At 34.2% G+C, this 27,596-nt stretch overlaps 1 protein-coding gene across 3 annotated transcripts in view; it reads left to right on the plus strand.

Moving 5' to 3' along the window:
• Window positions 1-27,596, plus strand: part of STARD13 (StAR related lipid transfer domain containing 13) — a 285,280-nt gene that overhangs the window by 157,121 nt on the left and 100,563 nt on the right. The window contains exon 1 of one of the 3 annotated variants that reach the window (XM_023499614.2): window positions 10,479-10,955. The exons of the other annotated variants lie outside the window; for them this stretch is intronic. The gene's annotated coding sequence lies outside the window, so the exon portion shown is untranslated. Of the gene's footprint in view, window positions 1-10,478; window positions 10,956-27,596 lie in introns of those variants that run through there. 3 annotated transcript variants of the gene reach the window in all.

Consider the following 27,596-nt stretch of genomic DNA (forward strand, 5'->3'; position numbering starts at 1 on the left):
TTGAAAAGACATTGTTGTATAAATGGACTTAGAAACAGGACTTGGAGACAAGAAGACCTGGCTTCATGACTAATCATATGTAGTCAAATAGTGTTTTGTGATTCTAAGAAAATAAAGAAGAGCAGGGTATGGTAGAAAAGTCCAGAAGTACATCCTAATGCAGCAGGAAAATGGCTCCAGTTGGACTTTAAGAACCTGTCTTCAAATTCTGGCTATGTTATTTGCTACCTAGATGACTTTAGAACCCACTTGCTTTTGACGATCTCTCATCAAAGCTCCAAATGTCTCAGCAGTGACTATCAAACACCATTGACCCAGACCATCCTAGCATCAGCTAACAAGGTGCCTGTTCTAAATTTGGTGACTGGACTTCTCAACCATGGTTTTGCTTCCAAAACCGACATTCACTGTGTGGCTGGGAATTGGTGGGCCAGAAGAGTGTCCCTGCCCAGCAGGATGAGATGAATAGGAAAAGATGAATCTGGGATGAGGAACACAAGTCTAAGTGGTTGACTCCAGGTCTTCCTCACTCCAAGATCAACAATCTGTGACAATATCAACAACTATAAATGACTAGTGTTTGCCTTGGCCTTCTGAGACCTGGTATTTTTCTAACAATTGAATTAGAAAAGGCCATGGCATATGTTTAGATGGATGTTTCCTCCATAAAATGAATAATCAAAAAGTAAAAATGAGTCTCCTCCAAAAAATAGGGAAGTGTACAGTAGAGACCCCATATCTATCTTTTCTTTTAGGTAAATTATTTTTCCATAATTTTGGGATCCAAATGGTAGGGTCTCTAAATCAGTCTTTTTCCTTATCTGTCAAAAGGGAATAATAATAGTATGTGCAGCCCAATGATTATTGAGGATAAAATGAGATAATATTTGTAATGGACTTCGAAAACCTCAAAGCATTATATAAATGCTGGCTAATATTATTATACTTATTTGATACTTATAAATATCAGATTGTCAGAGTTCAACATGGACCAGGTTGGACTGAGAGGCCTCTGACTGTGATATTTTTAAGAATCGTTGCTATAATATAAGAATCCCCTCTCCAGCATCTTCAGTGACAGGTCATCATTCAGCCTTTTCCCCATCACTCTTCCCTCTGGAGTCCCATCAGTCTTTTAGATGCTGCTGGTAGATTGCTATCATGCACCACCCCTTCACACTCCAAATACAATATTGCTGGTTATCACAATATCCCATTTAACTTAGACAGGTTTTCTCATTATCAGGCTAAACTATCCCAGTTTCTTGCACAGACTTTCATATGACATAATCTTCAAGCTCTTTATCCTTCTAGTTGTTCTTCATCAGTGACTATTCTAAAATGTGGAATCCAATCCTGACAGCAGTACTTACATTCAGGACCACTTTATTGAGTCTTTTTCTTAATGTGCTTCTCTTAATGAATCCTCAAATTGACTTAGATTTTTTGACTTGCTGACACATTTTTTCATTAAATCCCAGAGGTCTTTTTTCAAATGAACTTTTGTTTAGTTATGCTTTCTGTCTTTTACTTGTAAAGTTGATTTTTTAAAATCCAAGGTCATTTATCTTCCTTAAATTTCATTTTTTTCAACCCAATGTTCTTGCTTGCAAAGTGTCTTTGTACCCTAGTTGTCATTTAATGTGAGTTGATCTTCCTACTTTTCTTCATTTGCAAATTTGAAAATTATACCATCTATTTTTTTATTTTAGTCATCTTTCCTTCCTTCAAGTAGAGCAACGTTTGATCTCTTTTGGTTTGTTGGCCCCTCTTTAATTCTCTGTTATCTTTGAAAGATCACTGATAGCAAATCAGTTGTCATATTTGCCAATTCTTGCAATTTCTTAGGATGTAGTTCATCTGGGACTGGTGCTTGAACTTGCCATGGGCTAATAGGTACTCTTACTATTTTTTTTGTCTTGGTTTTCATCGCTACTTTAAACATTTTTATTCTGTTATTCCTACCCCAAAGGGCATTCTCTATAGCAGACACAACAGAAGCAAAAGTAGAGCTGAACAACCTAGCTCTGCCTCATCTGGCTTCAATTATCCTAATCCTATTCAGTTCAAACAGGGGTCCTATCCCTACTTTAATTTTCCTCTTTACTCCCCAGCAAAGACAAAATCCAAAAAATCTTTTCAGATAGAATATTTGTTATGTTACTGAAGATTATCTGAATATTATCAGTTTGGGTTTAAAATTTCCCTATACAAAAGAGTAAAAGATGACTTTAAAAAAGACTTATGCTTTCTGATCAGTGAAATGATCAACTGTGAATCCAGGGAATTAATGATAATCAGAGCTACCTACCTCCTGACAACAAGAAGAGGGACCCATAGTACAACGTGAAATATAAATATTTGGACATGGCCAAGTGTAGAAATTTTCTTGTTTGACATGACGGGTTTTTTAAATTAGATTTTCTTTTTCTTTTAAATGTGGGGGAGGAAACAGAAAATAAATAGCTGTTAATTGAAAACTGAAATGAAATGAAAGAAGAAAATGTTGTTTGGAGAGTTGCCCTTTAGGGATGTAGTAGTTTGCATGAATTTTGGCTGCATTTTGTCCAAGGTAAAGTAAATATTAGCCTTGTAGAGCTAAAATGGGTCAGGAAGACCAGAGGGCACTCAGTTTTCAATCACATGCCATTCCTCAAGCAAAAGGAACTTGGCAAAATTAGGGAGAGTTGATTGCTAATGAAACATATTATCTTTTAAGAAAGAGATGCTTAACCTCTGCACTCAATGAAAGTGAACAACCTACAGCCAGTGACTGCCGAGGTTTCCACTGGACCACCAAGCCTTCTGCAGAATTCATGTTTCAAGTGAATTCCTATGATATTTTAATTATAGGAAGCTAGGTGAAGAATCTTGTTGTGATAGAAGGGCATTCCTTCTCAGTAGTTAATGTTTGTGTTTCTTCAGGAAAATGCTTCACTTAGAACCCAATGTTTCCAAAGGATTTAAACAAGATTTGGTTTCCCTGGCAACCAGGTCTTTTCCTGCTGGTGACACACATTTTTAAAGGCAAGATCTGTAGCACCCTAGTCTGTTGCCAGCAAAAGTAACCTTGAAGCTGAGGCAGGAAGCTGCTCTTTTTGCTGGGAATGGTGGTTCTGGGGACTTTTTGTTTGTTTTTAAAAGCTATGTAAATGCCTGGCCTTTGATTCTCTCCCACAAGAAGAGATGTCAGGTTATTGTATTTTCTGGAGGAAAGTAGACCAGAGAAAGGAGGTGGTGGAGTGGGGAATAAGGTTTGAAAAATGTTGGGAGGGAAGAAGCTGGCAAAAAAAAAAAAAAAAAAAAATCAGTTATCACTCTCTATTTAAGCTTCTGCATTAGGATTTAGGGGAATATTATAACTGAGTGGCTAATCTTTTTGTGGCCAGGGCTGCTTGCCTATGTTGATTAGCATGATTAAAAACTTTTAAAGCCAAATGCATTAACAAATACCTTATAGCTGCCAAGGACGCCTATGGCCACCCACACTTCACTGCTATCCCAGGGAAATTGGGCTGCTTCTACAACAGGTTTTGGGTGTATAGGATTCCAAGGCCCCTTAAATAGATCTCTTACATTTATTTGGACAAGCTTGGAATCTGAGATTGTTCTACTCTAAAAATATTTTCTAACTATTGTCAGCAATCGACTACAAATGCACAAAACAAAATGAGTGCTTTCTGTTTAATGGGGATGGGGAAAAGGTTGAGATTATTTTTAATCCGATGACTTATGTGCTAACAAAAATAGGCCTGTTTTTGTCTTAACAGTGGAATTCTGTTTTTCAAGAACTAGAAAAAGAAATACTAGACAGTTTAGATAAATCTCCTTAAAACCCAATGTCAAAATGCACACTTCAGATAAAATTCAAACTCTTAGATTTTTGTTTTAGTCATTGATGGTCATGGGATCATAAGACTGGTATCACAGGATCATAGATTTAAAGTTTAAAGAAATGTTCAAGATGATCTGGGCTGAGCTCCTTCTCTCAACAGAAGAAGTGAAAGAAATGCCATCATCCTAATTCAGTTACAAATGAGGACTGGGCGACTGCAGTTTAAGACAGGTAAATCTAGAGGTCTTCTCAGTTCCTTAGGAGGTCCTTTTATGTACTAACTCTAGGAGAGGTATGGGATTGACTAAGAAAAGAGCTGGGAATATTGTTAACTGTCCCAGAGGCATTTCCACCTCCCTATCAGCCTATCAGTCATTAAATGCTGTAGCTAGCATCTACCAATATGCCATACGCTGAGGTAAATACTGGAAATGTTTGAGACTATTTCCTGAGAAAAAGTGGATGGCAACTGTGGAGGCAAAAGTGGTAGTTTCTGGATAGATCAATATAGCATTGGCTAAGAATTCTAGACCAAGATTAAGATTTGGACTAAGCTGAAAACTGAAGAAACATGAACCAGCAAAGTGAGAAAGCAAAGATAATTTGATTTTTAGGCTCCACGAAAGGAGGAATGGAGAGGAAATGGGTTAATATGGCTAAAGACTCAGCCAAGAAGACCTTAGTTCAGTTTTACAACATTTATTGACTGAATGACCTTAAGTAAGTCATTTAATTTCTTTGTGAACAAGACAACTCTCAGTTTCAGAGTGGTGCCAGTCTGCATTAGTAGAGTCATCTAGTTGTTCCTGATGAGAATGAAAACAAAAGTTGTCAGTATCCCTAAAAGAGGAGTCACTGAAGTGGAGTTGTATTCTCCCTGATCAGATTATTTATAGAGCATTGTTTGCAGCTGTAGATCCACATTTTAAAAAGGACATTCATAAACTGCAAAGTATCCAGAAGACAATGATCAAAATGGTGAAAGGTGTTCAGTTTATGCCATATAATTATAGGTGGGAGGAATTGATTATATTTAGCCTGAAAAAGAGTTGACTTGGAAAAGATAAAATTTATCTTCAAATACTTGAATAGCTAACTTATGGAAGAAGAATTAGATCTATTCTCTTTTCTCATATGAATATCCTTAGCTAAGGATTCTGAGTTGTTTTAGACGGAAACCTGATCCCAAAGAGCATCTCTAAGATATGAACTTGGTTCACTGTGAATCCAGAGCTTCTTTCTGGGGTTTTGGAGGAGCAAAAGGATGGTGTTTTACTTTGTTAATACCCAACATGAAATGATCATTGCCACAGCAAGTAGATTGTGCTTTTTTTTGCCTCATTGTTAAATTTTAATGTCTGGAGTTGATGAATTCTAAAATCTTACCACCTTGCTTTACCACAAGAAAGAAAAACTGTAAATTAGCAACCTTAGGAACAAAGGACCAGGCTAGCACTAGATTTATAAGAGAGATACTGATATATCCTTTTAGGATTTTCTCACTTAATACATTTTCCAAATTTTTAGGATCATCATATAATTATATTTTGTAGGTTTGAAATAGTGTATGACATTGGTGATATTAAGGTCCCACCACTGTTTCCCCTACCTGTATGGGCTATAGGAAATCATAAGGCCATCTATTTTTATGTATATTTTAGTACCAAAACTATACATATACATGTGCACATATATATATATATATGTATATATATATATATGTGTGTGTATGTATAATGACATTTTAGAAGGCAAATATTCAATACTAAAGTGAACCTTTATAACAAGATAACAGTTAATTTCTTTTTGGAGAAGATGTTTAAATGGGAATTAGAAACAATAGCAACTATGTAAATACAAGATTTTAATTTTAAGATATGACATTCTGCTAAAGAATTTAGTGTATATGATATGTCTTTATAAAAGTTATCTACCTTAAGGTTGTTTGTTTTTTAAGTATATCAGGAGGTGACTGCAACTCTTAGCAGTGTCAAAGGCATAGATAGTGTTTTGAAAGCTCCTGAAGTATTTATCATTTTAAAAAAAATTCTTGGTTGTTATGACATGAAAAGAGATCATAAGATGTTAGAGGCTTTTGAATGTTTTTAAGTATTTGTTATGCAATTTTGTACCTACTGTTACCTGTTTTGTGGGTACCTGCATACTTAATGCGTGTATCTACTAGTCTATATTCTGGTACATTTGTTTTCCAAAGCAACTTGTTAGTTTAAAATTTTTGAATACTTTTAAATTTTTTTTAAATTAAAAAAACAATTTAAATACTTTTTAAATAAGAGCAGCTTTAAAAATAGAAAGGTAGCATTTAATCTTAACTGAATAGAAGGTATGCTAAGGGTCTTATCTTACATGAAGCACATATTCTCTGGAAGTGATAGGATTGTATATTCACTCATTTTAATAGCAAACATTTGCTAACTCATCAGCTACATGCAAGTTATTATGCTTGAAACTGCTGAGATAAAAAGGATATAGAATTTGTCTCATGTCCTCAGAATTTTCTAGAAGAAAACAAAAATTAAACAGTAAAAGGAGATATGGTGTATTACTGGGAAGGGCTAAAAATGGGGTATTACACAGAACCAATTATACAGTAAGAGTAATATTGTTTTAAGTACAACTTTGAGCAACTAAGTAATTTTGACCATTATAAATACCCAAAGACCACCCTGAAGTGAGGAGGACCTGAGTTTAAATCTGGCCTCAGACACTTAATACTTTCTAGCTGTGTGACCCTAGGCAAGTCACTTAACCCCAGTTGCCTCAGCAAAAAAAAAAGAAAAAGAAAAAAACTGATAAATAGATGTATAGAATGACTTTACTTATATGTGTCAAAAGGTAGCTATTTGGGGGGAAAGAAGAGGGAGGGAGAGAGGAGCAAAATAAATTTACATAACAACTTTATTATATATTTAAAAGGAATAACAAGTTGTACATAATTGGCTGTTTCATGTGTAGTCTTTTTTAATATATATATTTCATTCCATAAAGATAAAATGATTAAAAATTTTGAAAAAGACATTGTGGACAATGAGGTCATAGAGTAGTACATTGAGAGCTGAGATCCCTTTCAAGTCTAAATCATCTAAACCAACTTCATTTTAAAGATGAGAAAACTGAGACCCAGGGGAAGTTAGGCAGCATGCGTAGGGTCACAGAAAAAGAGTCATGTTAATTGTATGAAATTTTTACCATAGTTAAAATGCTACTTGGATGAAAAACTTGGCAAGATTGAAGACCTACATGGTTATGCTAAATTTGCCTCGTTTGTGAAGTTTTGTATCAGATGATATGTATTGGTGGTGTATATGACAGTGTTCATGTTGATTAATTGATTCCATACATTTAGATGTCAGTGAAAATAAGAAGCATCATTGATTGTGCGCTAGGTAGATAATTGCAATTTCTTTAAAAGATCCTTATGTTTCACATATATGGGAACATACTGCCAAAATTGTGTCTTTTCTCTGCCAGTAGTGGAATTTTAAAATTTTTTTTAAAAGTTGTTTTGGGAGGAAAATACTTGCATAAGATGATTGGAGTTTCTTTTTAATAAAATAGACAATTCTAATTATAAATGTAATGGCTTTTTATGAAAAAAATTAGTTCAATTAGAATGAATACAAAAAGTACAAGTTGAGAAAATATGTACATTAATTGTCAATGATAAATAATATCCCCTAAAATAGGGAATTGAAACAAATCCAGAAGTTTAGGAGCTCTCAGTTCATGAGATTAAAGGACATAAAGAAAAATTCTCAAAAGAAGAAATGCAAATAATCAAAAAAATCTGGGAAGTTATTCAAAATAATAATGAGGTGAGTGAAAATCCAAAATTACTTAATTGTGATCTCATACACTTAGCAAATTTGCAGAGATGGTTTAAAAGGGAAAAATTAAATATTGAAGGGACTGTGCAAATATAGGCATATTAAATCATTTCTGATGCCACTATAAATGGGTCTAATTTTGTTCTGGGAAATTATTTGGAATTATTAAAAAAAAAGTTACTAAAGTGATTATATCCATTGATACAGAGATTCTATTATTAGATTTGTACCCACAGTAAAGTCACATGTATAAAAATATCCATAGTAATATTTGTTTCAAAAAAGTGCTAGAAAAAAAATGTGACCTGTCATTAAGTGATAGTTAACCAAACTGTTATATATATTTTTTTAATGAAATACTAATGTAGGGCAAGGTTTGATGAATTAAAAAATATTAATATTGAAGGAAGAATTGCAAAGGGGAAAACAACAAAACACACAATATAGACAACATATATAGTATTGCTCACAATAACTCAATTACATTGTCTTGTTTAATTGTTTGGAAGAAATGTATTTCATGGGAGGCTGTTCAAGTGTGTATTGGGGAATATCTGTTGTGGCAAAATGGAATTTATTAATTAAGTACTTATTTAGATAGCTCAGTTGTTCATTTGTTTAAAAAAAAATGTGGCATAATCCAATCTGTTAGTTTAAACTAGACTTCTTTTGATTTAATTTGTTTTAATTTATTTTTAGAATAGACCAGAAAAATTTTTTTTCCAAAACTTTTCATTTTACCAGTAAAGGAACTAAGACTTAGAGAAAGTGACACATGTAATTAGTAATAGAGCCAAGCTAAGAGCTCTAGTGTCTTGATTCTCAGATCAGACTTATTTCCAGCAAACTATGTTGCCTCCACTAGAGCTCATCTTTCTATAAATCACATTTGAAATATCCACATCGCTTGACAAACTGTGACTCAGAATGATTGAGTTTTCTTGTAGCCTAGGAATGCTCATGCTTTGGCTTTTAAATGTCACAGACTACTGCTAACTCCCAGAGTTATACTTATAGAAGTACGTCCCTTCTATCCCCTCCCTCTTCTTTTTTCTTCACCTCTTCCTCTCTCTCTTTATCTCCCTCTCTCCTGCTTTGTCTCCCTCCTTCACTCCCTCCCTGTCTCCCTTCCCCTCTGTGTGTGTCTGTTCCTCTCTGTGTGTGTCTCTCTGTCGTCTCAATCATTTCTTCTCTGTTGTCTCAAGTGGTCTCCTTTCTGTCATGTCGTCTCCGTGGTCTCCGCTTGCTCGTGTCGTCTCGGTGGTCTCCATCTCTCTGTGTCTCACTCTTGCTCTGTGTGTGTGTGTATGTGTGTTTGTGTCTGTGTGTGTGTGTGTCTCTTTCTCTTTCTCTCTCTGTGTCTCTGTCTCTGTCTCTGTTTCAGTCTCTGTCTCTGTGCTTCTGTCTCTGTCTCTGTGCTTGTCTCTCTCTGTCTCTGTGTTTCTGTCTCTGTCTCTGTGTTTCTGTCTCTGTGTTTTTGTCTCTCTCTGTCTCTGTGTTTTTCTCTCTGTGTGTCTCTCTGTCTCTTTGTGTCTCTCTGTCCCTCTCTGTGTCTCTGTGTTTCTCTGTCTTTGTGTGTCTCTGTGTGTGTCTGTGTATCTCTGTCTCTCTCTATGTCTCTCTGGGTGTGTCTCTCTCTGCCTCCCTTTCTCTCTCTCTCTCTCAATTTTTGTATCTCTTCTTCTGTCTCTGTCTCTGTCTCTCTCTCTCTCTGTCTCTCTCTCTCTCTCTCTGTCTCTCTCTCTCTCTCTGTCTCTCACTGTGTATGTCTTCTTCTCCCTAGTAATTCTATGACAGGAAGGAATAAATCCATAGGAACTGAAGTATTTAAAAAGTCACATGTCTTCAGCATATATTTTATTCCAATCCATGGACCACAAGTACCTTCCTTTCATTTAGCTTGTCCCAGGCTATTGTACTTAGTTTGGTGCTTGTGTTTTCTTATTTAAAGACATACATCATTCATATCTTTAACCTGGCTTGAGTGGCATATGTTCCTTCAGACCCAATAATTGAAAGTAAGAAATGTTTTTCTTAAATCTTAAAAACATGGTAATATTGTTGAACTGGGCTTAATCCGGTGCAGAATATTTCAGCCTCACTGGGTTGGTTTGTCTAGACATTTTACAGGTTTAAACTTCCTTTGTAATTGACTAGTCCCCTACTCTTGAGCGACTACCTTAGAAATCAGTACACACTAGAGATATGATAACATAAATAAAATTAGCTGAAAGCCAGTGGAACTTAGACTGCTTACAATGACCAATTTTGGTCTTAGAGTATAGATAATGATGCATCCTCTTCTCTCTCAGTAGAAATGGAAAGAAAACTTAAGAAAGCAAGGGAAAATGGGGGTGGGATAATATTGCCATACATCTGAGGTGGCTATTCTGTTCAATTTACTTTGTCACAAGAGAGGGTTCAATTGGGAAGAGTATTCGAAGATAACTGTGATATACAAAATAAAAGATATCAATAAAATTTTATTTTAACTAAGTTAGATATACAGTACAATACAGTGATTTCCTGACCACGTATTTTGTTCTTTCTTCCCTGAACTTGTTTGGGATAAATATTATAAGATAAAAACAGAGTAAGTGCTTAGAATGTTGCTTTAACTGAATGAAAATTATCTTTGTTTCAAGTTAGATAATTTGAATAAATGAGCTTTTTTTCCCTTGCATTATTCTTTTTCCATATTCTGTTGAAATATGGAAAAAAATTCTTAGTTTTCAGATCCAATTATTTATAATAATCTAGGCACTTTTTTTTTTTTTTTTTTAACTGGTCTTTTGTGCATGCTTAAAACTGCTCGGTGCATTTCATATTCTCTTATAAAAGAGATTTACAGGAAAAAAATGGGTGTAACCATAGGGTGCCTAACATCTAGGTGAAGGATTGCTCTTTGGGTTAGTAGTGATGGAGCAGCAGCCTTAGCTACACAGCCAGTGTGAAATGGGATGATTTATAGGAAATCCAGCTGTGAAGTTGTTGGGTTTTTTCCCCCCTTGGTTTCTTTTAGAGCTAGGGGCGGGGCTAAAAACCAACCTCAAACCGAGCAGACCATTGATCAGACCAGGGATGATGTAGAACTCAGTCTCACAGACAACAGCTAAGCATCGGGGAAATATTAGCTGGCAAAGATAACGCAAAAGAAGCACTCAGTGACAGAGAGGCCATCTGTCAGAGTCTGAGGAGCTGTTTTGAAGGAAGCAGAAAATGAAATGAAGAAAGTGATTTGGGTACACAGCCTAAGGACATTTTTAGACAAAGTAAGTTTTTTTATGGGTTAGTAGTAGAAATAGAGATGGTGGGTCGACAGCAGTTACTTTACTCCCACTTTGATGAGCTCTGACTGGATGTATACTATATCCCCCAAAGAATACTTTGTATTTAGAAGCACTGACATCCTATTTGAGTGGAACTTGGTTTTAAATATAAGATAGTAAGTATATGGCTGTTGGTCTGTTAGTTTGTTTGTTTGTTTTTTTTAATTGAAAGCTGTTACCATACAAACAAGACTTAATCCTCTTAATCACCCTCATATGCTGGTTTTGCCTTATTTTTGGTTCTTATTTTTCTTTAAAATGGTTGAAGATTATTGGACATCTTTCTTAACAGGCAACTTTTAGTAAGAGAGTGGCCTATCTTTCGGTTTTAAGCAGTTGGCAAGAAACTGTACTTGGTTGTTTATTCTATTGAGTGAAGGTTACTCAGTTAGCCCTGGATATGCCCCAAATTTCCTATGTGTCTCCTAAATCACTTTGCTGGTGTTGGCATACATTTTTAGGAAAAATAAATAAGTCTAAGCTACCACAAGTTTTGTTTTTATTTTGTTTTATTTTGTTTTTTTGCTTTTACCTTTCTCCAGAGAACATCATCTCTCATAGAGCAAAATATACTGTAATCTTATTTTTTGTGCTAAAAAGTTTTCAAATTTGTTGGGCTTGCATTATTCATAGTAATAAGGTACATTTCAGTGTTTACACTTAGAGTTAAATGCCTTTCAGTTCATTAGGCAATGATTTGAATAATTTCAGAGAAGTCTAAAGCTTTCCTTTGGAATTATAATATTATATTAGTAATAGCAAAGTATACAAGAAGAGTTCTGAAAGGGATTCATGAACCTCTTCATTTGGCCTTAGATGATTCTCTTACAGTTAATGCAGGAAAATGACTACTATTTTGCAATGATTCTAATGTGGGCAGTCTGTTCCAAGCCAGAAGTGGAAGCATTGGCTGTAAACTCCAAAAAAAAAAAAAAAGGCAGCAAAAACCGCTCAGTGTTATGGCCCAATATGGATGACAAAAACTCCGTAGCATGTGTGGGAAAATGGCTGGAATCCAATGTCTGGAATCATTTATCTTCTAGTAGAGTCTGGAAGATGACTGTTTTATGTATTTTACAGAAATCCCCACTGATTGATTTCATTTACATGGAGAGAGGGCATAGTGATTTCTGATGGAGACAACCAGAGAGAAAAAAGTATTGATCTTTTTTATGGTTTTCCTGACATCCTGATCTCATTACGTTTTGGGAGGTTTTTTGGCACCTTTAAATGAGAGTGTACAATTACTAACAACCATGTGGTTTCTATAGGGACCTTTCTTTGGCTTTTTAAATAAATGCCATATTTTGTCTCATCATATTTGGAAGATTCAGTAAGTTGATATTTGAAGGTTCTGTTTTCCTGTCTTTTTGAGGTTTAACTTGTTTCCTTCTGTCTAGAAGAATGAGGGAATAGAAGATAATGTCAATAGACAAACTTCCATGTAACATGAATTACCAATCCATGTGTAGTGAATTAGTGCCAAAAGTATTGTATCCTGTCTAATGTAGCAGGTATAACATTCATAGGATGTACCATTTTAACATATTTGTGCTCATAAATCATCTATTATATTTACTTTGCCAGGCAGCATCTTTTGTGAGCTAAACATCATCCCATATGCTGAGACATAACAGGGTACCCTAGTCATATTTTTTTTCTCAAGTGTGAGAGAATATTTGCCATTCTTTGATACTGTTACTCATGTCAGGTTTCATTTGTCAAATTTGAGGACTGTGATGGAAATTACTGGTTTTATGTTTGTACATATTTATATTGATCTTTATGTTGATATTGATATTGATATTAATATAGACATAGTCAGAAAGTTCTAAGTTCTCTCAGCACTATGTTATTTGGTGACCTTTAGAAAGACACTTAATATTTTGGTGGATCAGTTTCCTTCACAGAGATAATAATTCCATCTCATCTCTTTACACTTGCTGACTTGTATAATAATCTATTCTTCCACTGGACTTAGGCCCATTATCTTGATGGTCCTCTCGGGCCTTTTGTCTTGAAAATTGAGAAATTCCAGTGTACAATAATAAGTAATTTTCAAAGATAATCATTATCACACTTTGAAAACTAAAGGTATCTTTGCCTTTTCTACCAGTTGCCTCATCTTTGTAGAATGCTTTATTATTTCTTACTTGTAGCTTTTAGGGTAGGAATTGTTTTTTTTCTGGCATTTTAGATAATTTGGTGAAATCTTTGGACCTATTAAAATGTTTTTAGATAATTAAAGAAAATGCTAAATTTCAATTAGAAGTTAATGAAGATGAAGATGGATTTTTTTTTTCTCCCAACCAAATTCATAGTCATTTTCCCTTCTTTTCCTCCAGCCTCTGCAATAGTGAGAGAATGAGATTAGTCCTTTAATTTGTTTAGTGAGATTTAATCATTAGGCTATAAATGTGTTTACCATTAAGCAATCTGAGAAATCAACAGCAAAAATCCTTTTTGAAAACAACAGTTGTTTAGGAAAAAGAAATTAATAGACAGTAAAGTTGCATCTAATTTGAAAAGAATCACCAACTTACCCACCATATTTTTACTTAAGTAAAAAGTCAGTGTTGACTCTTTGGATGAGAGAACCATGACAAATGTATGATGAGTTTCATTTTTTGATTTATTAAAAAGTAAGCATAAAAGTTTCCTAATCAAAGATGAGTATGGTCAAGCTAAGGGCACATTCCTTTGTAATACATAAAGTAAATCAAAGAAAAGTTAGAGCTAACTCATAGTTAACAATTTCTTATTAACCTGTTTTTTTAAATGTAAAGATATACAATATTAATGAGAAGCTGTGTGACAGAGAATGGGTAAAGAAATGATCTTGCAATCAGGAAATTCAGTCCTGCCTTTGGCACAAAGTAAATCTATGACCCTGGACAAGTCATTGACCTTAGTACTCCAGAAAACTCTCCAAATACTGTAAGTTGCAGAGAAGGTACTGATTTTCATTGGTAGAAGGACTTTTCTTTCTTTTTTTAAATAATAGCTTGTAGTTTTCAAAATACAAAAATAGTTTTCAACATTCACCTTTGCAAAACCTTGTATTTCAAGTTTCTCTCCCTCCCTTTCTTCATTCTCCTCCTCTATGGAGGAGTTCTCTATATTCCTGAAGCTTCAGTTATAATAAAAAAAAATACTGAATAAGGTATTTGAAGATTAATTAAAATTTTTTTCATTTATATTGATGTTGAATAAAAAAATCTAAAGAAAAGGTATTTAACACATTCTCTTCAAGTAAAATTGGGTCAGGAAAATATAAATTCAGTATGGAAACATTAACTGTCTATTTCAGCCCAAGGTTAAGAATAGTTAAAAGGAGAAAACTTGAGTCTACTTGTTAAGTGATTGTGAAGAAAATTATGTAGGTTATGGAAGCATTTATAATCTTTATTTAATCTCTTTTCACTTAGTATAAATGGCAGAGGCAAAGACATTTTATCGTAATTTTCTCTGCATGTTTTATCAGGAGAAATTACAGAAATGCTTCAAATATTCTTTTACCAAAACAGGATACCCTGTGAGCTGAGTTAAAAGATAGTGAAGTTTGTTTCAGTTCTAGGTCTAGCATTCCCCTGTTATTCTGGCACTATTGACAATTGAGCTGAAATCATGTAGCAAAATGCAAAGCAGGATTAGTGGGTAATAGGGAAGCACTGGAGATTTTTGAGAAGGGTAGTCATATAGTCAGAACTGTGCCAAGAATTATGTATGGAATGGACAATAGGGGAGAGAGAGACTAGATGCAAAAATATGAAGTTGGAGGTTTTTGCAGTAATCTAGGCAAGAATCTAGGCCAGAGCTTCTTATTCATGACCCCTTTTCATCCAAGAAATTTTTCTGTTGGGGCAACTAGATGGTATAGTAGAGATAGAGCATTGGCCCCGAGTTCAAATCCAGCCTCATACTTGTTAGCTGTGTGTCCTTGAGCATGTCATTTAATCCCAATTGCCTTGCAAAGAAAATAAAATTTTTTAAAAGAAATTCTTATGTGACCCTGGGTACATAGGGATATAAAATAAATATACTAATCAAACATTTGCTGATAATTATGATTTTGTAATTTCCACATTCAGTTAAGACCCAATTTGAGATTGCAAACCACAGTTAAGCTGAGGTTGAGGCAGTAAATATTAGAATTAAAGTGGAGAGAGCACAAGTAGAAGAGAAGGGATTAAGCAAGTACATTGATATAAGTCAAAGGAACTCACAGGGAGGAATCAAAGACAACAGAGAAAATTCTAACCTGGCTGGTAGAGTACACGTACAGGATTTCATGTACAGAAGTAGGGAGGTTCTAAGGAAAAGCATATTTGGGGAAAAAGATAGAGGAATTGAATTCAATATTAGGTATTTTGAGTTGTTTATACAAAAGTATTATTAAGTATTACTAAGAAAATACTTCTTACATGAGGAAGTTTCTCATAGAACTTTCAGGAATTGGAAAAAAATGCATCAGGCAATGGCTATGAGCTGAAAGACCCATACTGTTGGGCCCATATAGGAAGCTTTTATGATCTGTTAGGACCTTGCAGAGTTTTTGCTTATTTGAAAGAAATTAGAGTCCCTTTCACATCTGGTAGAGGTGTAGAACTTTGATCACAATCTACCTTGACCTATGACCCTAACTTTCATAGTAAAATACAACCTTAAATTTTTATTACAGAGGAAAGGAATTGTTTATAAATATATGGAAAAACTGCACCTTTTCTGAACTGGGTATGTGGATAAGGATTATTATTTAATTCCTATCCCATAAAACTAGTTTAGTTGTAACAAATTTTTTAAAAAATTTATTATTAGCATGTCTTTATTATTTAGTTTTTCCTCAATCCTTCTGAGGAAGTGATAAAATAGAATTCATATTTCTAGACTTAAAAAGCCTTTGGTAAGTAGACTTCAAATTTTTTTTGGTAAGATCCATGTGGACCAATAAATTATGCACCTCACATTTTCAGGGAGAAATTGCATTTCTTGTGTCTTATGGGCTAAGTTCTTCAATCAAAAATGACTATTCATAAGTCTGACTTCCCAAGCTTCAATAGTGTAATAGAGTGTTTTTTTTTCCTTGACTCAGATTGTAGATACTGTCAATCAAAGTTGTTCTTGATTCTATAGATCTAGTTACCATGGCATCCTTAATATTAGAAAAATATCTGTCAGTTCCAGGTAACTAAGCACAGCCTGAATGTTATGCAGGTGAACACAGGGAGAAGGAATAATTTAGTGAGTATGAGGTGGTATCCTAAAAGGAGTATTTTCCATAGATTTTGCCCATAGTGGGCAAGATGTTTTCAGCATTGTGTCTTAATTGCTTTTAAAAAAATACTTCTTTCAATTGAGCTGTAAATAAAGCAAGATTCTCTGGCCTTTTTACTTTTGAGTTTGCTTCAGCATGGCAGTAAAGCATAAAGAATGTTGTAGTGATCAGACATTGGGTTATTGGAATAAAGTACATACTAACCAAAACAAACATTTTTGGGGAACCAAATGTTCTAAATGAATCTAAATGAATGCCTACCTAGAAAAAATAAGAAGTTGCAATATCGAGTGGTTAAAGGATTTATCTATTTAAATTGTTTGATTCTTAATTTAAACATTGGTTTGAATAATTTTATTATAATAAAAAGAGAATTTATCATGTTAAGGGCTTATATCTAAGAGTATGTTTCAATCCAGCAAGAAGGGAATAATAAAAGAAACCAAACAAAATATAGTTTACTTGAATCTCTTAAAATGTCTTGCACAAGAATTGAAGAAGCATGGGAAAATATGTGTTCTTTTATAAAAACAAATTTTTCCTTGAAGTTGCTTCAAGATTACAGAAGTTCACATCACATGTTGGTATGTGTATATGTTTATATAAGCAAGGGTTGTGTGTACCATGAAAAGTATGTGATGTCAAAAGTTGCAGTATTTGTTACTTTAAATTGTTAGGGCTACATATAAATTGGCTGCACAGCTGTAGCACATTATTCATTTAGAAATACTACAAATTCATTTTCCCAAACAAGCCTGTTTCCTTGAGTCAAAAAACATTTCTCCCTTTATTCTTTCTTCTTCCCATACTTTTTTTTTTTTTTTTTTTTTAGAATTATCCTGCATCCTTTCTGCTACTGACAAAAGTAATTACCAGATGGAAAGGAGTTTTCCATAGATAAACATACAGAAATATGTCCTTCAGTGTTAAAAAAAGAAAAAAAAAAAAGGCATGTTTTTGTTTTCTGAGTGCACTGATTTTCTGAATGAAATATTTGTAGAATGGGTAAATTTATCTCCAGTTTAAAAACAAAACACAAATTGCCCAACTTTAATCAATTCTAATATATAAAAATTCAAAATTTTAAAATATTTTAACAGAAATATTTTTTCCTTTTTAGAAGAAATCTTTGGATTTAAGGTTTTTTAGGATTTGCTATTATCATCTTTTCGAAAATTCATCATTCATTGCACTTTAAAAAATATTCCACTTCAAAAGTTCTACATGTAATTTTTCAAGAATATATTATGTGAGGTGGATAAATCTGTCATACAAGACACGTGAAATTTAAACATATATCGAGGCACCCTATGTATAAGGCACTATTCTATAGGCATTTCTGAGATAATAGTCTATATTTTAATTACTTTTTAGTAGACTGAGCAAAGTGCTACATGAGATATGTAATATTTTGTCATATACATATCAATTCTTATAGATTTGAACTAAATTTTTGGAGTGGGAGAGATTTTAGAGATCAATAAGCCAACTCCTTCATTCTACAGATAAAGAAACTGAGGCCCAGAGGAATTAAAGTGATTTGTCCCCAGGGTCACACATCTTACGCTTTTGTGTGCTATGTGTAAATAATTTGATTTTTGTTTTGCAATTAGTGGAAAATATTTTGAAATCGTTTCTCCCTCAAGAAAGATTAGGTTAGGTGAAAACAACTTAAAGATCATACCTTTGTTGATTTTAAGATTTGCTTTCTGCCTTCTGATGTTTGTAGGATAATATTTTTACCTTTATATCAGTGTCATTTGAAATTCTGATGAATCCTGATAATGATCCTGGAGCCTTAAAACTCTTAGGTAATAAATAACATTTGTTAATGCTATGTCAACTTCATTTCCCTGATAAATGTACTTTTTCTTAAGTAAAATTCTATTTGTCTTGTTTTTTCAAGTGGAATTAATATTATGAGTGGGGGAAAAACCCATCTCTGCCAAAAGACTCTAAATGTAATCAATCACTGTTCACATCTCTTAAGTGGCTTTTAAAGCAAGCTTTTAGAGGGTCTCCTCTAAAGGGAAATACTGCCCTTGGAGATAACTGAGGCTTCCCAGAAGAGATTATCATCTAACCAGGCTCACTTCTTTTGAAGGAATACTTTGATGGATTTGTGATCTCTTGTACTTCCACCACCTGTGCAGATTGCAGCTCCCACCATCATTGTCATCCAACTGGAATCTCTTCTTTGTCCTTCAGTATGTAAAGTGACCTTCACAGAGGATGTACCTTCCTCTAGTTCCTAAATATGTTAAGTATACTATGGTAGCATTTTAGCTTTCCATCATTTCTCATAAATGATATCCACCCTCACACCCACATCAGTGCTTAACACAGAATCGTTCTAGATATAGAGCAGGAAATTACGTCTTTAGCTGAAGTTGGAAAAAAGCCAAGAAGCTAGGAGACTAAGATGGAGAAAGAGGATTCCAAGTAAGGATGAGAGCCAGCAAAGATGCTCATAGATGGCAGACGGAGTATCTTGTGCTGAGGAACAGCAAGGAGGACCATAACCCTGGATCACAGAGTACAGGAAGAAGTAAGGGATGAAGAACTAAGCAGAAGACTGGGAAGGAAGAAAGGGGGAAGCTTATGAAGGACTTTTAAATGCTGTGCAGAATTTTGATTTTCATCCTAAAGATAAGGAGCCACTGGGGACTGTGAGTAGAGGTAGAGTAGGATAACATAGTCCTTCCTAGTCTTTAGAAATATCTATTTGAGAGCTAAATTAAGAAATAGAGGGCGGATCAACTTGAGCTAAGGAGACCAACCAACAGGTTTTTTTTTGCGGTAGTTCAGGCATGATGTAATTAAAGGCTGTGCCATATTGGTAGCAAGGTCAGAGTAAGGAAAGACAGGTACGGGAGAGATGTCACTAAGGTACAGTCAATAGATTTTGGCAATTTGGATGTGAAAGATAAGAGAATTAAAGAGTCAAGATTAACACCCTAGGTTTCAAGCCTTGAGGACTGGGAGAATAGTGATATATTTTAAAATAATAGGACAATTATCCAAATAGTCATTGTGATTCTTTTAGTTAAAGAAATCAGAATTCCCTTGATTCTTCTTTTCTTTCTGTTATTTCATCCATTTAACAAATATTAGTCATCTATTATTTGTAGATCATGATATGAGTAGAGACAAAATGTTTGGCTAGATGTTGTCCCTGCATTCATTGAACATAAATTCTAGATGGCAATGAGACACACAGGCAAATAACTAATAGATAATATTACATGAAAAAAGAGTAAAAGGTATTCTTATACAATGGATAGAATTTTAGTCTTGAGAAAATCTGGATTCAAATTCTGCTTTTGATAATCATATAACTACTGGCAAATCATTTAATCCCCGGCTCTCCGACAGCTTTTTTGAAAAGTTTTAAATTTTAAACCTGGGATCAAGGAATTCTTGGACAGATTTCAGGGAATCTATAGACTTAGAGGCAGGGGGAACCTCTTTATTTTCATTAACTTTTCATTAACTTCCTGTATCTTTTGTTTTATGCATTTAAAAAAAAATTCTGATAAAAGTTGCCATGGGCTTTACTAGACTTCCAAAAGTTAAAACCTGGCTCAAACATTGATCTACTAAGTTACATGGAGGTTGCATCTGCTTTACCAGAACTTTACCAGGAAATCATAGAATACATCAGAGTTGCAAAATAAAGCACTATGTGGAAAAAAGGTTATGAGGGAGAGAAAAGCAGAGAAGACTACATGGAGAAGATAGTATTCAAGATGGGCTTTTTAAAGGGTTTATAGAAATTCAACAGGCAAAAAAACTGAGGACATTCCTGGTGTTAGGAGTAGAATTAAAAAAAAAAGGCCCAGTGCATCTCTCATAAATAAATGATGTGTATTCTGTGAGAAATATAGGCTGTAAAAGTGGGGGGGAAAGTCTGGAAAGGTAGAGTAGTAACAGTTTTGAAAGGGCTTTAAATTTCAGGCACAAGAATTTGAACTTGGCTCAGATGGCAGTAGGGAACTGTTAAGGATTTTTGAGCAGAAGTGATAGGACCGAGATATAAGATTACTTTGGCCATAGCATAAAGTTTGGATTGGAGAAAGAAGGGTAGGAAGATCTACTAGGAAAAATACTGTTAAACTTTAGATTAAGTGGTAATAAGAATCTATGCTAGGTGGTTAAAGTGGGAATGGAGAGGTGGGCAGAAATACATAATAAAATTTATTTACCATTTATGAGAATTTAGAAAGATGGAAATGTCCAAGATAATCCTACAGTTACAAGTCATATTTTTCTACTCTACATATTGTATGGAAGACAGTATGCAGAGTAGAAGAATATATTTAGGGGAGAAGATAAGCTTTTGTAGCTTTGGGACATGTGAACCTTAGTTTGAGGTGCTAGTAGGAACATCTAGGTAGAAGTGACCAGCCAGCAAATGGACATGGGGGGCTGAAACTTGAGAGGTCAAATCTAGAGAAACAGATTTGGGAATCAGAAGAATAAATATGATTTTGAAATTGTGAGATTGAATAAAATTGCCAAGAGATGGATAAAATAAAAAGGAATGAGGAATAGATCCTCCATTACTACTTAAAGGATGTGCAAAAAAAATAATAATGAAAAAAATAGATGATGGAATTAGAGAATAAAAAGAAACACAATGGATAGAAGAATGGTGGAAATGGGGCAAGAAGTTTTCTTCAGTTGAAATCATTAGTTTAGGTTTTCCTATAATTGGACTACTTGCCGTAGAGACAGACACTATATATATATATATATATATATATATATATATATATGTACATGTGTGTAGATGCAAAGTGTATGGGTGAAATAGATATGTATTTCACAAAACAAACACACAAAAAATCTTTGAGGTGATGGTTGCAAATGAAATAATTTCTAGTAACAAGAATGGACGAAAAGTTGAAATAGGTTGTTTGCAGAGACAAGGATGATTATAGTGAATAAGAAAATAATTAGATATTTTAAAAAGTGGTGTATGTTAGGGTCTGCATGCATGTATCATGATGAGAATTCTAGAATAGATCATGTGATGTATAGTGCATAGGGATGAAGATGCTGAATGCCAACATAATTAGGCATAAGGAGAGAAAACATTCAAATGGACTTCCCCCTTTTAAACGTTTCCTATTCTTTGTAAACAGTTTTAATCAAATCACAAACATGAAGCCTAAAATCTTCACACTCCAAAACAATTCTTGAAAAATTTTCATTAAACAATCATTAAATTAAGGATTTGTTAAGAATGTACCAAGCTTTGTAAACCCACAATCTGCACAGTACTTGGCACATACTTGTTTCTTAATTTAGGCTTGTTGACATAACATAATAAATTTTTCATTCTTGGAGCACTTATTGTTTAATTGCAATCTAGTGAGAAAGATAAAAGCATTTATAGCTAGAACAATAAGAGAGCAATATCATCAAGTCCTGATTTGTTTTTTTGACTTGCTTTCCAGTGCCATCGAGGAGGTCATAGAGGCAGAAATCGGGACTGTTTTGTAAGAACCTGTCACATTAGAGACATTAGAGACAAATCTGTTTGATTCCATATATATAAACAGTCAAAATCCTTCTTCAGCTTCCCATTTCTATTGGTCTGGAATTGTAAGGTTATGCAGAATCTGAATTTCATATTTAGGAATAAAATTGAAAAGAGAAACAAATGGAGATTGATTTCAGGATTGATTTCAGGAACAAAAGTACAGCAGCTGAGACTGTGGTTTCTCAGGATGTTTATCTTGCTATGTCAGGGACTACAATGCAAAATCCTATAAGTAATTTGGATTAAGGCAAGTCAGAAACAGGTTGTCTTAGAAACAAAGTTTTATACAAACTGTAACTTTCTTTCAAAGTACTTAGTTTTTGAAAAAATTTAATTGGAATAGGTGTGTCTATTTTCTTCACAATTATATATTTAAAAATGAGGTATAGAACATCTTTTTTCACACTATTAGTGTGATAACTCTTCTAAGGTAGATTCTGGTCTACCAGAATATAAAAAAGCAACATAGCCATCTGTGTTAGAGCCTGGAGAAACATTAAAGATTATCTCATTTGATCACCAAATTAGAGTTCTAGTACAATCCCTATATTCTGTAGGAGGGGGTAGAGAGTACCCCCAGATCAGGAACCAGTGTAGGTCTTTAAAGGATTATAGGAGTAACTTGTGTCAAAATCAATTTAAGTTAACTTACATTTATTAAGAACCTAATGAATACAATATTTCTCTGAAAATCAAGCACATTTTGCCTTTCCAGTAATGGAAGTAGTGATTGGTTGAGGAGAATGATGTAATTGAGCACTTTTATGCTGAAAGAAATTTTGTACGTGCATATATAATAATGAATCCACTAGCATGGCAAGAAAAAAAATTAAGACTGTAAATTTTTCATCAATCAATTTTTCATGAGTGAGAGAATTTTAAAGTTGGGAAGAAACTTAGAGATCATAGAATTATAGGTCTTAAAAAAAAAAAAAAAAAAAAAAAACTTTCTCCTCATTTAATAGATGAGGAAATTGAGACCCAGAATAGGAAGGATGGCACCATCTTGCAGAAAACCTGGAATTCTTGGTAAATGTGTTTAAACTTTACATGTTAGACAATAACAAGCCATTGAAGTTTTTTGTTAACAAGGACTGCCATGATTCCATGTTGTGTGTCTGCCCATGTATGTAGGTGTGTATACAAATGTAAAAGCAGAAAGTAAGGTCCATGGAGGTGAAGGAACATGCCCAATGTCACATATAATGTCTTGTTGATACTAATTCTGAAATTGGCATAGCAAGCTGGTTTATTGTATGCCCTATCTTGACTTATTTAAAACATGTTTATGGGGTGTGTATATTTGAAAATGAAAGGAAATGTTCATTTTCTTACTTGAAACTATTTTGCCTGAATGAACATCTAGTAGAACAGGAAACTAAGATAAAAATAAGTAGATTTCCTCTTCCTTTCCCCTTCTTTCTGTCTTTTCCTTCTGTTCTCCCCTAGATTTAATTGGTGTAAATATTTTACTCTGTATCAATTAATTATTAAAGAATAGGCAGTTATCAACTTACAAAGCATAGCAGAAGGCTCAAATTCATACAAAAGTTCATATGTCAAGTCAATTGCCCATATCTCAGAAAGAATTTCCTCGTAGAAACAATGTTTTCTTTGGTAGTTAGGTTCCTGGTTAGTTTATAGAAGCAATTTAATTTTTAGTTAGTACTATGTTAATAGTGCTAGAAAAGCAAAAGTTTAGAAATAATAAATACATTCTGTGGGAAAACGCATTCAGCATTCCAGCTTGGAATACTGAGAACATAATTTCTCTGCATTGCAGTGCAATAATGGGCTCCTTGTCTTTCCTTCTGAAGAGCAGAATATTTTTCTAGGTCCCCTATGATTACTTGGGATGTTTTAGGGCAGAATCTTCAGCAAGAGAAAGACCTAGCAATATAGAGAATGATGGCACCAGAAATCTATAATGCAGAAAGATTCTTGCCAACATATACCTTTGGGGATGCTTCCTTATCTTATTCTGACTTCCTGAGTGTACAATGAAGAACACAAAAACAACTACATACACCTTTTTCCCCCCTTGTGAGACCTGCTTGCTTTTACTTCAAAGCGGAACTTTTAAGAGATGGGGGTTAAAAGATTCTCTATGGAAAGTTTCCTGTAGAAGCAAATAGGCCTTTGAGTACACAAAGGACTGAAATATGATTAATCTAGTATTTCAGATGAGAGAAGGAATCAAGTTATTCTAAGCACGGGGTTGGGGGCGCTCTGAGGTGAAAGCACAAGAAGAAATCTAGGGGGAAGAGGGAATCAGGGTCTGCAAATGGTATGAGTCTACTCATTTGGGAGTAAACCAAAAGAGGCCATTACTCGGGAAGTTTATTAGGTGGGGGAAGAGCTTAGGGGAGAAGGAATAGCCTTCATTTCCCCTAACTGCCTCCTTCACCACTGGGCTGGCCATCTCCAGAAGCCATCTGGAGTAAAGAAAAGGGAGGGGGAGGGGCAGAGAAGTTTCAGGCAGCCCCTAGGAGGAGGGGAAAAGGAAAAAGTGGGGGAGGGAAATTTCAAGCAGCTACTAGATGAGAGAGAAGGGAACTTCCCTCAGCCATCCTATCCTGGGGCTCTTTCAGGATGCTGGTTCTCTCAGTCCTGGAACTGCCTGTACCAGTAATTTTTAGGAAATCAAAATGTATCTTCACACAGCTACCCAATGAAAAATATGACTAGAAAACTGAAAATGTGTAAGTATTTTTCCTAAATATATGTCCATCTTGATAGTTTATGGTAGCTTTTGGTGTCATGATTCATTGAATATATTGCCATTTTAAAATGTTTTTTAAGTCCATTTTAAAAAAACATGCATTTGGAAAACATTGTTTTATGGATCATTACTTCAGATTTTTTTAAAGGATATTATTTTAATATATTCAGAAAATGATCTTACAGAGTTTCACTGTTTCTCAAATAATTGTCAAGAAAATAACCTCTTGATCAGGAAAGTTGGGGCATTAAATACTGGGGCTTTTTCTCACTGTTTTCAGTGTTTTCTCAAGTCTCTTTGAAATAAACAAGGTTTGATTTAAAACCAAATCACAACTTGAACAACAGCAACAATAGTAATATTGATGCATTTAGCTACAAATTCACAGTCCTGGCCCAAATATTAGCCAAGTATTCAGTCAGTCAGTATGTACTTAGTATGGGATAGCCCAGGGATTTGATTTTTGGCTGTTCATGTTATCTGGAGGTTTTTTAGAAAGCCATAGAAATGTTTGTAAGTACTTCAGTCACATGACATCTTGTCTAGAAAATTGTTTTTATTGATGCTTGCTGTTTTACAATCCAGTTTTTAAAAGATTATATAAAAGGTTTGAAGGTAGGGGTGAGAAACCTAACAGAAAGTTGTAATAATAACCCCAGTACAGGGCAGCCAGGAACAGGCTTTTTTGCTAAGGGAACTGAAGGAAAAGAGAAGGGTTTTGTGGAAACAAAATAGTTAGATTTTGTAGCTATTGGGGTAAGATTAATGGAAGAGACAAAGAAATTCAGGTATGCCTCCTACCTTTGGAGGAACCAGGAAGGTAATTTAGGCAGCAGCAGTGAAAGTTGGGGGAAGGGGAGAAGAATGATGGAGAGAGTACTCTGAAGTTTCAGGTGTTAGCAGAGCAATTAAAGAAAGATGTCCTTGGAAAGTTGGTATTACCTGATGGATTTCTGATTGTGGTTGTTGCCTTGGATAATAAGAGGATGTGCCTTTTTTTTTTTTTTTTAATAACTTGAAGTGAGTCGGCCTGGGAATCTACTGGGGAAAAATACATGTGTAGTCATTAATTATTAGTTCAAAGGCACAACTTTTCTTTCATTCAGATATTTCAGATTGTTCATTATTGAACTTGTCTGCCAGCATCTTCTGCAGATAAAGTGAAGGGAATGAGAAAGTTTAATTTTAAAATCTTTTAAGTGATTTTTTTAATAGCTTTTTGTTTTTCCAAATACATGCAAAGATAGTTTTCAATGTTCATGTTTGTAAAACCTTGTGTTCCAAATTTTTCTTCCTTCCTCCCTCCCAACTCCCCTTTCCTAATCAGCAAACAATCCAAAATAGGTTTAAAATGCAATTTCTTCTAAACATATTTCCATGTTCATCGTGCTATGCAAGCAAAATAGGATCAAAAGGGGAAAAAACTAGAAGCAAACAACAAGAAAAGGTGAAAATTCTATGCATTGTTTCACATTCAGTCTTTATAGTTTTCTCTCTGCATGTGGATGGCTCTTTCTATCACAAGTCTACTAGAATTGCCTTGAAGAGTGATGTTATTTTCTTTAAAAAAAATTAAATCAAAAGAAATGAAACATTTAGAAATGAAATAAAGTCAGCAAACACAAAAGCTGTAAAGTCTTTGAGTGATAAGTGACATCAAATTATTCTTATTAGAAATTAAGGATAAAAATGAGTTTTAAAAGTGCTCAGATAACAAAAAGTATTTTTTAGCCTGGAAATCACAATTTTATCCAAAGTAAAAAACAACTGAAATCTTTTCTTATTTGAGCATTCACTGTATTGTCATATTCCTTGAATAATCCAACTGGGGGAAAACATTCCCTAATGGAAAGAAACTTAGAGCATTTGAATATATACAACAAAAGTAAAATCATCCCACAACTTATATCCCTTAGGGTGATATGCCTTCAAAGTCTGGTTTTCTCTAATTTAATTTTTAAAGATGTTTTTAATTCTCTGGGAAGGGAAGAGAAGAAAATGCACCTGACATTTTTTTTTTTTTAATAATACAGATTATCTCCTTTGATCTTGACAACTAGTTGTCCTCATTTTACAGAAGGAAAAACTGAGGCAAACAGAGGTTAACTGCCTTGCCCAACATCATACAATTAGTGTTTGAGGTCAATTTTGAACTCAGGCCTTCTTGATTCCAGGCCCAGCTGCTTCTAAAATTGAGAGCAGCTTAAAGAAGCCTGTTTAGTCCAATAAAATAATTTTAGAAAAGAAAAGGGGGAAAAATAGTTTTGTTTCCTAAAACATTATGGAGGTCAGCAAGCAGAACATTTCACAGTCTTTTTGACCCAAGTGATTGAAAAAGGTTGAGTTCGGAGTAGGTCTGATGTGGTTCTTTGGCCTCAAAAGTTCTTCTCATTGTTCCCTGCCCTACCCCACCTAATCTCTGGTATCTTGAAATGAAGTTATATGTTCCACTTTAATTATGCTTAGAGACTTAATTCCCCAGAAAAGTGTGCCTGTTCTAGAAAATATAATCCTTTTCATATGTAACTATTTTGAAGTTGTACTGAACATCCTTGGCATTCATTTTTAATATGAATGAAAACAATGAGAAAAGGAAGTGTGGAGGCTTGGAATCTTAGTTGATGCTCCAGAGGTCATTTGGGAATTACATGGTTCCACTCAGACTCTTAGTGGCAGGAAGTATAAATAGGAAGAAATAAACTATCCCATTTGCTTAAATTTCATTAAATTCAAGTGTTAGAGACTTGGGGTTTTTAATATTTATACTTTCTTTCAAAAATTTAGAAATTGTTATTATGATAAATTTCCATAAATAATGTTCTTTGGGGATATTTTTAGAATAGTATTATGTGAAAGTCTAAGCATTTTATATTCTACCCTGTATCCACCAGTGTATATGCTTAAAGGTAACAAATACTAATTATGCTTATGAGTGTGACATTTAACCATTTTGTCATAGAATACCCTGTTTTATAAGCTACAATATACATAATATCCACTTGTAATTTCATGTACAATTCTTTCCCGTTCCATGTTATA

The sequence above is a fragment of the Sarcophilus harrisii genome, chromosome 3, assembly GCF_902635505.1.
Source record: "Sarcophilus harrisii chromosome 3, mSarHar1.11, whole genome shotgun sequence".
Classification (NCBI taxonomy): Eukaryota; Metazoa; Chordata; class Mammalia; order Dasyuromorphia; family Dasyuridae; genus Sarcophilus; species Sarcophilus harrisii.